The sequence below is a fragment of the Tachypleus tridentatus genome, chromosome 10 (genome assembly GCF_004210375.1).
Source record: "Tachypleus tridentatus isolate NWPU-2018 chromosome 10, ASM421037v1, whole genome shotgun sequence".
Lineage (NCBI taxonomy): Eukaryota > Metazoa > Arthropoda > Merostomata > Xiphosura > Limulidae > Tachypleus > Tachypleus tridentatus.
The window spans coordinates 109273027-109287859 of record NC_134834.1 but is presented as its reverse complement, the minus strand read 5'-3'; the positions used below and the strand labels follow the sequence as shown (position 1 = coordinate 109287859).

General features: G+C 34.3%; 1 long non-coding RNA gene across 2 annotated transcripts; it reads right to left on the bottom strand.

The window, feature by feature from the left end:
* Positions 1-6875: 6875 nt before the first annotated feature.
* Positions 6876-14257, bottom strand: LOC143228172 (uncharacterized). 2 transcript variants are annotated; one of them, XR_013015235.1, is made up of 4 exons: positions 14181-14257; positions 13189-13294; positions 7499-7606; positions 6876-7347 (listed from the first exon to the last, which is right to left on the bottom strand). It is a non-coding gene; the product is annotated as an uncharacterized LOC143228172 (long non-coding RNA). The 2 variants fall into 2 exon arrangements; XR_013015234.1 differs by lacking the exon at positions 13189-13294 and having other exon boundaries at positions 14181-14240.
* Positions 14258-14833: the final 576 nt, after the last annotated feature.

Genomic DNA, 14833 nt, shown 5'->3' with positions numbered 1-14833 from the left:
AGTTATGATTTAATAACTTTACAGATCCATGTATAGTACAGAGATGTTCGGATATTTCAATACTAGTTTACAAAAGTTATGATTTAATAACTTTACAGATCCATGTATAGTACAGAGATGTTCGGATATTTCAATACTTGTTTACAAAAGTTATGATTTAATAACTTTACAGATCCATGTATAGTACAGAGATGTTTGGATATTTCAATACTAGTTTACAAAAGTTATGATTTAATAACTTTACAGATCCATGTATAGTACAGAGATGTTCGGATATTTCAATACTAGTTTACAAAAGTTATGATTTAATAACTTTACAGATCCATGTATAGTACAGAGATGTTCGGATATTTCAATACTTGTTTACAAAAGTTATGATTTAATAACTTTACAGATCCATGTATAGTACAGAGATGTTCGGATATTTCAATACTAGTTTACAAAAGTTATGATTTAATAACTTTACAGATCCATGTATAGTACAGAGATGTTCGGATATTTCAATACTTGTTTACAAAAGTTATGATTTAATAACTTTACAGATCCATGTATAGTACAGAGATGTTCGGATATTTCAATACTAGTTTACAAAAGTTATGATTTAATAACTTTACAGATCCATGTATAGTACAGAGATGTTCGGATATTTCAATACTAGTTTACAAAAGTTATGATTTAATAACTTTACAGATCCATGTATAGTACAGAGATGTTCGGATATTTCAATACTAGTTTACAAAAGTTATGATTTAATAACTTTACAGATCCATGTATAGTACAGAGATGTTCGGATATTTCAATACTCGGATATTTCAATACTTTTTACAAAAGTTATGATTTAATAACTTTACAGATCCATGTATAGTACAGAGATGTTCGGATATTTCAATACTAGTTTAAAAAATTATATGTTACATCATATAATAAATCACTTTTATTCTGTAAACTTAATGAAGACTATACACACATATTGGATCATTGTATAAAAATAAAGCTTACCTAATAATGACAATTATAATGAATATCTTGAAAATATGAAGGATAATAAAAATGACGAAACACGATGTGAATGTATATGAAAATTTACCAAAACATGTTTACAACTACATAAATCAACACTATCAGAAGTCAACATGTATTTATAAGGTTGTGTAAAGAATCCAGAAACAATTATTGCACATCTCTATAGGCAACATGCTATATCAATGCTAACCCAATGTGATCTTGTTTTTCTTACCATCTTGGAGAATTGTTCTGGCATTTAAACAAGCAACAATGACTGCATAACCTCTCTGTAATACTATATCTCTGAAGAACTATGTTTTGTCCACATAGTTTATACACTTAGTTGTACAGTACCAAGAAGGTTATTATCAAACTGTTACAGGTCTCAAGAAGTAGGATAAAATAAACTACATAATGAACAAATAAGAATCCAAAGGACTTTGTTAACTATTAGAAGTTAGATTAAGATATAATTTAATGTTAGTGTTTAAATTTCAGTTTAATAATAAGTAGATAGTACTGACTAACTATTTTCCTGTGAAATGGAAAAACTTTGAATGTCTTAAAGTGGACAAAAGGATCAGATTGCATTTGAGATATACAAGTATTTTTTGTAAATATAGTAAGATGGTGGTTGTAATGTATCAGGTCATCTCATAAGTAATGTCTAAAAATTTAATACAGAAAGTGCATCATCATTTTTGTCTTTGATCAGTTGTAAAGGTGTTGTGTTACACCAGGATAATGCATGGACCCATACAGCAATGATCACACCTGTTACCATTGAAGAGCAAGACTGGGAAAAACTTCCCCATCTGATTATCATCTATTCCAAAGTTTGAAGAACTATTTTGATGGAAAAGAGCTTGGAACACATGATGTCAAAACTACCCTCTCTACATTCTTATCCTCCAAACCTCAAGAGTTTTATGTAAGTGACATTCAGAAGCTTGTGAGTCATTGGCAGGAAGTAATTAATAATAATGGAACATACATTATTGATTATATAACATTAAAAGTGTTTGAAATCCTTTCTCTTTTCTGAACTTAAAATCAGACATTACTTAAGGGATGACCTGATATATGGATATAAAGAAGTTTTCCATCAGTTTATTACATTTTTAACCATGTTCCACAATGATTCTCCCATTTTTGCTTTCTCTAAACATTTCTCAGTTACAGATCTTTTGTCCATGGTTTAATCACATGAATCTATTCACACACATGTTAAGATAAAGGTAAATGATTTTCTGAAATTAGATGATAATGTTCAACTTCATGGATATATTGTTACTTCAGTTTTACCACTAATCTATATCTGGATATAAACATTAAAATACTGTAATTTTACATTGTTTATTATTTACAAACTACTCATTGTCATTATGATCTTGATCATAATAAATATTTTTCATGACATCGGTATTTTAAAGTCTCAGAATTCTCAGTGACAAAGTAAAAGTTTCTATATTCATAAAACACCAAACTGATGGTGTTGTATTTAGACATTAAATTGGACAGTGACCCTTATATGAATGTCAAGGATTGTTTTAAATCCCTTAAAAATTCTGGGCATGTTAATAAAGCTGAAAAAAACAACCCAAAACCATGGCATTTGTTTCATTTAAAATTAGTTATAGAATTCAAATTAATATTACAACCAGTAAAGGTATGTGTGATTAACTTGTTAAATAATCTTTAACCAGGTTTTATACCTTTCTCTGGTATTTTAAGATATCATTCATTTGCAGACAACTTCTCAGTTTATGAAACTTATCTACATCTCAAATATACTACATGGCCGAAAGTATGTGAACACCCATTCTAATTAGTGGGTGTGGCTATTTTAGCCACACACATTGCTAACAGGTGCATAAAATAAAGCACACAGCCATGCAGTCTCCATAGACAAACATTGGTAGTACAATGGGTCATTCTGAAGAACTCAGTGACTTTCAACATGGCACTGTCATAGGATGCCACATTTCTAACAAGTCAGTTCATCAAATTTCTGCCCTTCAAGAGCTACCCCTATCAATTCTAAGTGCTGCTATTGTGAAGTAGAAACATCTAGGAGGAACAAAACCTCAGCCATGAAGTGGTAGGCCTCACAAGCTCACATAACAGGACTGCCAAGTGCTGAAGCTCATAAAATCATCTGTCCACAGTTGCATCACTCACTATCAAGTTCCAAACTGCCTCTGGAAGCAACAAAAGTACAAGAACTGTTCATCAGGAGCTTCATGAAATGGGTTTCCATGGCTGAGCAGCCACACACAAGCCTAAGATCACCATGCACAATGTTAAATGTTAGTTAGAGTGATGTAAAGCATACTGCCATTGGACTCTGGAGCAGTGGAAACGTGTTCTCTGGAGTGATGAATCATACTTCACTATCTGGCAGTCTGACAGACAAATCTGGGTTTGGTGAATGTCAAGAGAACACTAACTGTCTGAATGCAGTGCCGACTGTAAAGTTTTGTGGAGGAGGAATAATGGTATGGGGCTGTTTCTCATGGTTTGGGCTAGACTCTTTCGTTTCAGTTAAGGAAAATCTTAATGCTACAGCATACAATGACATTCTAGAGAATTGTGTGCTTCCAACCTTGTGGCAAACATTTGTGGAAGGCCCTTTTTTGTTTCAGCATGAAAATGCCTCCATGCACAAAGTGAGGTCCATAAAGCCATCATTTGCTGAGATTGGTGTGGAAGAACGTGACTGACTTGCACAGAGCCCTAACCTCAACCCCATCGAACACCTTTGGGAACGTCGTCTGCAAGCCAGGCCTTCTCCCCTGACCTCACCAATGCTCTTGTGGCTGAATAGGAGTGAATCCCTGCAGCCATTTTCCAAATTCTAGTAAAAAGACTTCCCAGAAGAGTGGAAGCTGTTATAGCGACAAAAGGGGGGGGCAAACTCCATATTAATGTCCATGCTTTTGGAATGAGATGTTCAACAAGCACATATGGTTGTGATGGTCATGCATCCATATACTTTTGGCCATGTAGTGTATATATCAGTTCTCTAATGATTTCTTTGCTTTTTGTTTTTCTTTTGACATTTTGTACTTTTAAATGACTATTCTTTGAAAAATTAATTTTAAACTTTACTTAGACTATTTTCTTCAGTATTCATCTGCTTTTAATTTTTTTGCCATTTAAGACTAAAACTTGTACAGCTAAACAGAATGATACAATTGTTTCTCTTTTACTCCCACTGCCACTTTTATTATAAAGTACAGATTCTGTACTGAGTTAGGATTATACATTATTATCACAAATGAGTCACTATATTGACAACACAAATATCCCTTCATACACAGGAAGGGTGGTATCCTCATATCAGATATATTCCACTTGCTACTATTACTATACTGTGGAACAAGAATTAAAGTTTATGACAAATTTATATTGAGTCATTCTGTTATCACATTACAACTGATTCATAACTTGTATGTATCCCAGAATTACAATGTTTAAGTTGGTGTAAATATCTCTTTCATGTAGATCCATATCATTTTACTTGTTCAGTGTTACTGTTTGTTTAGTACCTGGGTCTGTGGTGATCTTACAGGACCTGAAGTGTTATATATAAACAAATACAATAACTGTATATGTATTGTTACTTAGTTTATGTATTATGTTCTAGTATGTTATCCACTGCATTATTACAGTACTCCAGTTAATGAAGTTGTTAGTATAGTTAGCGATATTCTCCTGTACATCATATTGTTAGAGGATAGTGAAGTGTGTCTAGGTGCGTTTTAAAACACCACAACTATTACATTTAGTTCCTTTTTTTACTATATACAGCATTTCATTACCCCACAGTTTTGTCAGGACAAGTCCAGCATGGCCAAGGTCCTCTAAAGGCTAATGTTTCCTTTCCTAGCTAAAGAAGAATGCTCTTTCTTCATTACTTTAATATGAGAATCTTAGCTGTCTGTTAATCTAGAGGTAACATACTAAACTGAAATTAATATTTCTAATATAAAAGATGGAACTAAAATCAGTACTCATCTCCAGATGAACACATTTATATTCTTCCTATCATTGTATAGATAGCTCAGTCTCTATAAACACTTATTTATTTATAAAGAGGTTGACAGTGGTGTTAACTGATGGAGGAAGTCTTTTGTGATGTGTGACATAAATAGTAAACTAGTATCATCACTACATTCTTCAGCTCTGTTATACTGTCATTACTATATGGTTTGTTTTGTGATGTGTGACATAAATAGTAAACTAGTATCATGACTACATTCTTCATCTCTGTTATACTGTCATTACTATATGGTTTGTTTTGTGATGTGTGACATAAATAGTAAACTAGTATCATGACTACATTCTTCATCTCTGTTATACTGTCATTACTATATGGTTTGTTTTGTGATGTGTGACATAAATAGTAAACTAGTATCATCACTACATTCTTCAGCTCTGTTATATTGTCATTACTATATGGTTTGTTTTGTCATGTGTGACATAAATAGTAAACTAGTATCATGACTACATTCTTCAGCTCTGTTATATTGTCATTACTATATGGTTTGTTTTGTGATGTGTGACATAAATAGTAAACTAGCATTATCACTACATTCTTCAGCTCTGTTATATTGTTATTACTATATGGTTTGTTTTGTGATGTGTGACATAAATAGTAAACTAGCATTATCACTACATTCTTCAGCTCTGTTATATTGTCATTACTATATGGTTTGTTTTGTGATGTGTGACATAAATAGTAAACTAGCATTATCACTACATTCTTCAGCTCTGTTATATTGTCATTACTATATGGTTTATTTTGTGATGTGTGACATAAATAGTAAACTAGTATCATCACTAGATTCTTCAGCTCTGTTATATTGTCATTACTATATGGTTTATTTTGTGATGTGTGACATAAATAGTAAACTAGTATCATCACTAGATTCTTCAGCTCTGTTATATTGTCATTACTATATGGTTTATTTTGTGATGTGTGACATAAATAGTAAACTAGTATCATCACTACATTCTTCAGCTCTGTTATATTGTCATTACTATATGGTTTATTTATTGTGTTTCTGTCTGTAACATTCTGTTCTTATGTACTTCAGAATGTCCTACAGTAGTTTATCATCAACCAACAACTTTGTTTCCAGCTTGAAAGTAAAGCAGTTTTTCAAAACATGACAAAAGAAAATTAAAACTCAAGTTCCTTTAAAATATCTTTTCTCCAACAGTCTAATGTTATAATTTTCCTGCACAGAGAATATACTTCTTATAGACACTTACCAACCCTTACATAAAACTTTTCTCAATTATTATATCCTCTATATACTTACAGGTTTCACTCACCATTAGTCTAAATACTTTTATCTACCCAAGCATGTTTAATGTGGTTCAGCTGTACTGTAGCATATAAACAATCATGCAACAATCCTCTACCAACAGGCATGTGACTTACTCTCCTCATGGAACTACCTCTCCCTGGTGTCTAACCTCACTTGGAGATTAGATGCTAGAAACAGAAACACTAAATTGGATGTAAAGTGTGATAAGTGTCAATCAGTAATATATTTTATTGGTAAGAAAATGATAAGTTCCAATATGATACCTCACCTTTACTAATATAAAAACTAGAATCCTATACATTGACCTGTTGAATGGAGTGGTGTAACATTACCAAAATTATCCCTTTTTAAAATACATCTAAAAAGAGCCCAGGGAGTTTATCAACATCTCTGTTCAGTAAACACACTAGAGGGAGATTGAACTACATCAGAATCAGTTTTACTCTTCACTCTTGATGAAAACATCATCACTGAATGGACAACAAAGAGAAACATGATAAACAGCAGAAAGAGTAGCCCAAGAGTTGGCGGTGGGTGGTGATGACTAGCTGCCTTCCCTCTAGTCTTACACTGCTAAATTAGGGACGGCTAGCACAGATAGCCCTCCAGTAGCTTTGTGCGAAATTCCAAAACAAACAAACAAAGATACTACAAGAGAGGATGAAAGTCCCTGGTACTGCAGTAATTAGGGGTAGTATTTATAGAACGATTAAGTCACATTTCAGTTGTAGCTTATAGATCAAGAGGAAATAAGATATTTAAGAATTATGGTTCAACTACAATAGTTGCAAGTATAAAAAGTACAGTCAATGTTCGTGAAGCTTTAGTTAAGTGATTTTAGATTGATAATTTACACGGAATATCAAATATCAAATAGCAACCTAAATATGAACCTAAATAGCAACCTAAATATGAACCTGGCAAACGTTTTGGGAAATTCAGTCCGCCTTTCTGATATTCAACTGTATGCAAGTGCATGATGTGCAACTGCAGGTTTCTCCTTCTAGAAATAAATAAATGAGATTACATGTATGATAAAAATCGAAGTTTAAACAAGGGATAAACGTTTAGTAATGAATGACGAAATTATATAAGTGTTTTGGGTTAAAGTTGAATTCTATACAATATGGACTAAACAGGAAGATTATACATACCTGTACACTGGCATCGATCCTCAGTTTCCGCTTTTCTATTGCACATGATACACTCACAACCGTCTTCTTTACCACATGTGCATTTCTCGATACATGTGCATGTAGGATCTGTAAAGAGGAATGTGGCACAAATTAATTAGGTGTCATGATACATTGAAGTTCACATTAATAGTTGATTATGTCAGAAACGTTACTTTGTGGTTGACGTTAAGTTAAACAACTGACACAGTTTAACTTGTGTAATCCACAATAGATTAAATCCAATAATGAAGTGTATATAGTGTGGTTTAGTTATAACACTTCGTAAAGTACAAGTCATTAAGCTACGAAATATTGTTGAGATAAGAGGTGAAGGTGTGGTTTGAACTGGAAGTTTTAACCATGTTGAGACTGCTAATGAAACTTCCATTGTTTTTTTTTTAGATTAAAGATGTCAGAAAATAGGTTTAGCTCTTATGTCCCAGTATCACACTTAAATAAACGTGACAGCTTAAGTAGTGTTAAGCTTTCGAAATCAGTTTCAGTGGTAAATTAGGAAGTCAGTAGAAGGTGAGAAATTCCGCAAAAGTAAGAGGATTACTATTGTTCAACCACGAGCTATCTTAATACATGTTGGTAAGAGTTAGATTTGGTTAGAGGCATATGAAATAATGGTAATTCTCTATGTATATAGTTTGACAAGTAACTGACGTAGTTTGATAAAAGTTATTTACCTAAGTGAAAAAATGTATTAGATGATTATGTAAACCACTTTCCATATTACATAAGACGTACCCAGATATTAAGAATAACTGACATAGCCCCTAGATAATTAGGGCTGGTTATGTTCTAAAAGGCGGTTTAGGTAATATTTGATAACACCTATAAATTTCTGGATTTTACTTCCATATAAAACCTTACAGTAAATGGTAACAGAGCATTTTGAGTTATGGATTCATACTATTTCATTAACGTCATTTTTATAACAACGAAATCGCATGGAAGGAAATCTTAGTATCGTTAAACAGTTAAGCCGCTAAATATGAATATTTAGATTCATATAATTCAAAGATATCTCTAGTAGTCATTTATAGAAGGAGTACGTTTGTTTTTGAATTTCGCGCAAAGTTGATCGAGGGCTATCTGCGCTAGCAATAAAAAAATTAGCAGTGTAAGACAAGAGGGAAGGCAGCTAGTCATCACCACCCACCGCCAACTCTTCAGCAACTCTTTCACTGACGAACAATAGGGTTGATCGTCACATTATAACGTCCCCACGGCTGAAAATGAATGTTTGGTGCAACTGGGATTCGAACCCGCGGATTACGAGTCGAACGCCTTAACACGCTTGGCCATGCTAGGCCAGTATAGAAGAAGTAGGAAACACAATTCGGTGAAATAACAATGTTTTAAGTTTCATTGAGTACATGGTAAAGATAGTGATTATCTCTGGAGTTATTTATACGTAGGCTTACTATTACTTCCAAAGCGGGACAGTTTCCGAATTTGATTATAGGTAATGAAAGTGGTATAAAGTGCTTTAATAAACTAACCAACTTCCCTGAGTTATAATGCTGTCGTAACAAAACAAAATACCGTGTAATTTATATAGTGTATTTAGAAAACGAAAGGCAAGGAACATCAAAATTTACTTAATATTTCACTGACCATTCATATGTTCACGTAAATACACGTTTTTCGAAGAAAACGTTAGTTTATTTTTTAGAATGAATTCACTTACACCGAAGTAACACATTCCGTTTATAATGCAGTGGTCGTAACTGTTGATCTCAAGGTCTAATGAATAAATCAAGTGCTATTCACTCACAACGTTAGTAGTAGTAGTAGTAGTAGTAGTAGAGTATGGTAAACAAGTACATTATATAACGTTCCCCAGATTAGGTAAGAAAGCAAGTATTATTATATAACGTTCCCGATATTAGGTAAGAAAGTGCGTTGATCTTTGAAACTGTTGAGAAAGTTACACATTTTTCTTCACAAGCTATTTCCTTTGCTTTCAAATTGTCGGATGTTGATCACCAGAAGGATGAACCATAAACATATTGAAATAGACAATTAGTATTGATCGAAGCAAAATTACATGCAGACGGTTTTAGAGAAGTTAAAGCAGTTTGCTGTAGTCCACTTTAGAAAGCGATTGAGGGTAGTCCGTAGCTGCTGGTCAATGTACCTCGTGTTTGACGACTGACATGAGGTGCGAAAGTCGTCGACAGAACTCGTTTGCAATAGCGAGTTGTTCAGCGACAGCATTAATCTTTAAACTGAAAAGTGTGACACTCAAAGATACACACCTGAGGAACTCCAAGTTCCTCTAGAGAAGAATTAGAGTGGCGACACCTCGTATACTTTGAATATCCTGTTCATTAAGAGTTTAGTAAACATGGTCAAACGGCGGCCATTTTCGCAAAATGCCATACTTCCATGTTGTATCTTAGGATACAAGGATAGTGAAAGAGCTAGTTTGCTTGATCCAGCTTCTACCAGGGCACGAAGGTCGGGGTGGCATCGACCACGACCATTGTGAGACCCACGGAAACACGTAGGGCTACAACCACCAAGGGTGTGTCGAGTGGTAAAGATAAGGTGTGCACATGCTGATTTATCAACAATGCCACCCCTCCATGCATTCGTTCATACAGACTGTCATTTCTGTACAAATAAAAATGCCTGAAGGTGACTAATCTAATGGCAGGTTGAGAAATGTATTCTATAAGGAGAGAGAGGATGGTGGGAAGCAATTAGTGTTTTTATGTCATCCAGATTAGAATGTAACCTTCTATAGTTCCATTGTATTATGGTGGCTGTGTTGGCGAATTGGGTGGAGAACCCTTCCGTTTACCACCACGTAATTTTTCTTATTCGAGGGAGGTATGGAGACCTTCATTGATTTTGCCTTAGTTCTATTGGGCAAGTCTTTGCTGTTAGGAGATTCCAGTGAACGAATGCTTGTTTTGCATCTTGGGGTGGAAGATGTATTGAAGGAAATGCATGTATCCACAAATAAAGAATGTGGGGTTTGTAGTTTGTTGGAATGTGTGTAAATTAAAGATCGGTGTTGAAGATCATTCGATTTGAATACGTATGGATGTTCAGAGGTAAGAACAAAAGTAGGATTAGTGAGAGCCAGTGCAATTGAGGCAATTAGGGACAGTTTACGTTAGTAGGCATCATGGTCCTTGTTACTACAACTAGCACGAGTCAGGGAACCACGACATGAAGTCTTTCAATGACTGAACCTCCGATATTGGAAACAGAAGGTTTGGTATATATGGTCGTACCCTGGTATTAAGATAACCTGTTATGATAGTGCCAGGTGGACGTGGGGATGGAAGTGCAAGAACAAGGATATTTGTCAGCATTATAATTCCATCTTTGCGAATGGAGATGGACCTCACTGTAGAAACTCCTTTAGCAGAGACACCGGCGAGAATTTGACTCTTTGATGTTTCTCAATTCTTCAACAATAATTCTTCATGATGAATTTAAAGTAGCACGAGGTGTAACCTCAATAGGCATATCCTCAATTACCTTTGAATGCAAGAGGAGTTCACCGTGTTGCAATGGGATCTGACCACCATTAATGTCACTAGATTGAAGCTTATTTAGTGACTTGCTGACCATCAGGTTCATTCTGAATAAAAGACATTTGGCTTAAAGGCGTCTGAAAGAGAACGTAGATATAGAAAATGGAGGTAGAGCAGGTGGTAAGGATTGCTGGTCAGAATCTTCAAGATGTGTTCGTTTACCTTGAGACAGTGTGCCACTATTTGAAGTTTTTAGTTAGAAAATTCAATTATAGAGGGAAATTTCTGTGGCCCCTGAACCCACCCACCATGGAGCCCTGTAACGGGACGTACTACAACGTCAAACAACGTCACTTGACCAACGCCAGAGTTTGGTGAGCACTATACTCAAACATCAGTATCAGATAAAATGTTTACTTCACCTGATAAAAACATCCAACACTGGTACTTCGTTGACCCTAGTGCAAGTGGACCAGCCGACTGTTCTAAGGGGGGGGGAATATCGCAAGGCCACCCATCTATAGGTGTAAAGGCCAACGAGGTGTGTTAGAGGAGGACACACCAACCATGAGGATCTTATCTTTTCATTTCACGAATTGCCACGCACGGGAAACATGCGGGTGGATGTGTAAATACTGAATATTCCTTGGGTGGTCCTCTCACTAAAGGGAAGAAATCCATACCGAGGAGAAATATTTGTGGAAGGTTATTTGTTACATCAACTACACACGTTGTCCCCCTTTATTATTTATACATCTAAGCTTGGACTAGTTCTCACAACAATAAGAAAAAAACGTGATAAGTCATGTTAGTTTGTTTAAGTGGACACCAAGCAATTCGACGAGATTTCTGACGTCACTCAAGGAATCGACTGGAAGTGTAGAAGAAATACAATTTTACTCTGGGAAGGAAAATTGCACGTAGACACGTATAATTGGCAGGTTACCGATTTGAAGCATCGGCTGCAGGTGAAACGAATTATGACTACATCTATTTAATGTCTTCAAGGAAGGAGTAATCGAATTACAAATAACCTTCATTATTCGTTTTGGTAGAACGGATCTTTGGTTCAAACATAGTTACGAAAAGCAGTCAACATTTGAAAGCTGATGTTGATAGAACTGTGATAAGCGAAGGTTGCTCTTTGGTAGCTTTTAACAAAAGCATCGTCAGGCAGTTTGAAGAACACATCAAGTCGAACTATGGAGTGAGTAGCTGCATGTTTAGTAGTAAGGTTTTGTTCGAGAGGTCACCATAAATGAAAACAAACAGTATAGATAAATAATGCAAACATTTGATTTTGTCTTCCTCGTCAAAATTTCATATTTGTATGAAATTCACTGTTAAATGTGCAAGTTCTTGCACCAGCTTTAGACATTGACTAGAATTTCTAAAATGAAAGAACGAAATTAATTCAACATGTACCAATTTACACATGTGGTAAATACTGTAAAGAAAGTGGAGCAAATACACTTCCAGAAAAGAAAGATTTCCATAAAGGTATCGATCACCGCTTCTGCAGCGGCAGTTACTTAAATAAGTACGGTTCAAGTTATCCGAATTTCGGATAACGAGTTGCAAGTTGAATGTTACAGCAATATCGCTTTATTTACCCATTAACTAAAATGAAGAATTAGGAACACACAAGCTTGGTCTGTATGCAGATCTACATTTTGCATGAATCCTTTCTAGAATTTATAATCTTTGATCTAAGACCGAGTCAACCGGCACAAAGTAATAGGACGGGGCATCAGGACAGACCCCTAAAGTGGAGAGGTATGGCAAGACTTTATGCGTATTACACTATTATTGTTGGTGCAATGATACTGCTATTTTTAGCAGTGTTGTTACCATGTTACTTAATATCGATTTGCGTTACGTTACATGTTAAAGTGTGCAGTCGATATTAACCGAAAGCACTTGTAGTCTTGAAATAAGTTTTAGTTACGAAGTAGAATGAAGGTTCAGTAGACGTATACAAGGTAAGGGGGTTCACCCTTTATAGGAGGGTAAAAGGTGAAAACCGCTACATTTAAAAACAAGAAATTAAAAACCCAAGAGAATATTAAAATGTTATAAACCAGAGAGATTAGAATTTAAATAGCTCGTGCTAGTTACGTAAACGGTTGTTAATAGCTGCCCATGTATTAAGAAAACATTTCGTACCTTCACACTTGCAACTTTTTAGTTTCGTCTTTCTTGTTGCACGTGGTGCACTTACAACCGTGTTCTTTGCCACACGTGCATTGTTTGATGCACGTGCACATTTGATCTTCATGGAAGAGAAGACAAGTAGAACATAAGTAAGGTATGAATGCTACACAGATTTATAGTATTAGAACTACAAGTTAATTCATTATTATTCATGTAATGAAACGTTTTCTTGTTCGCTGTTTACAAGTAATATACATGTAAACACTTGTTATTGTGTAGTAGTTACAATACATATTAACCCACAATTCGTTAAGTAAATCACTACACTTACAGCCAGCTCTTGTCACAAAAAGCAAAATAAGAAACAGGTTGTATGTAATAGATAAAACATTTAAATATAAATAATGCAAGTGGTGAAAATTGGGAGTTTAACATTTAATTACATTTTAAAAAGTTTGGTTAAAATTAAGGTTTATGTTTAGATTAAAGGTACAATAAATGGTCGCCGGTAGTACAGCGGTATGTCTTCGGATTTACAACGGTAAAATCAGGGTTCAATTCCCCTAGCCGAATCGGCAGATAGCCTGATGTGACTTTGATTTGAGAAAACACATACAAGTTTCAATAAAATATATTATTGGTAGTGTTACAAATAGATATAGTAGGTTTACTATCATTGCAAGTAATCGAGTGAATCGTAAGAAAAGCTTAAACCCAACCAAGCCTATTTATGTTGATATTTCACATTAAAGATAAACTTTTAAAGTACTATTTATAAAGTTTTGTTTATTACTACATCACCCTTACTTCACATATCCAAAATACTTCACAAACATTATCCAAACCAGTGTGACATACACAACATCACCAACATTTATTTACTCATGTCTACAATTTGTTCCTCAACTCCCCCTACTTGTTTATAATATTATTTAACATACACTCAAATACCTAATATATACATCCTTATTATTATTTACAGCACAACATAAACTAGACCCCACCTCCACATTTACAAGTTGTGTCCGTCATTATTGTCACTAGTAAAACACTATCTCTTCTGCTTCTAACTGTAATTTCCATCTAACCTGCCTGTGGTGGAAGTTTTTATTTGCATCGAGAAAAAGATTCGTGTGCAAAATGACCAACAACGAACCGTGTGTTATATCTAACCAATTATCATGAACAAACATGTTCTAATTACTATAAACAGTAATGTAGTGTGTTATATCTAACCAATTATCATGAACAAACATGTTCTAATTACTATAAACAGTAATGTAGTGTGTTATATCTAACCAATTATCATGAACAAACATGTTCTAATTACTATAAACAGTAATGTAGTGTGTTATATCTAACCAATTATCATGAACAAACATGTTCTAATTACTATAAACAGTAATGTAGTGTGTTATATCTAACCAATTATCATGAACAAACATGTTCTAATTACTATAAACAGTAATGTAGTGTGTTATATCTAACCAATTATCATGAACAAACATGTTCTAATTACTATAAACAGTAATGTAGTGTGTTATATCTAACCAATTATCATGAACAAACATGTTCTAATTACTATAAACAGTAATGTAGTGTGTTATATCTAGCCAATTATCATGAACAAACATGTTCTAATTACTATAAGCAGTAA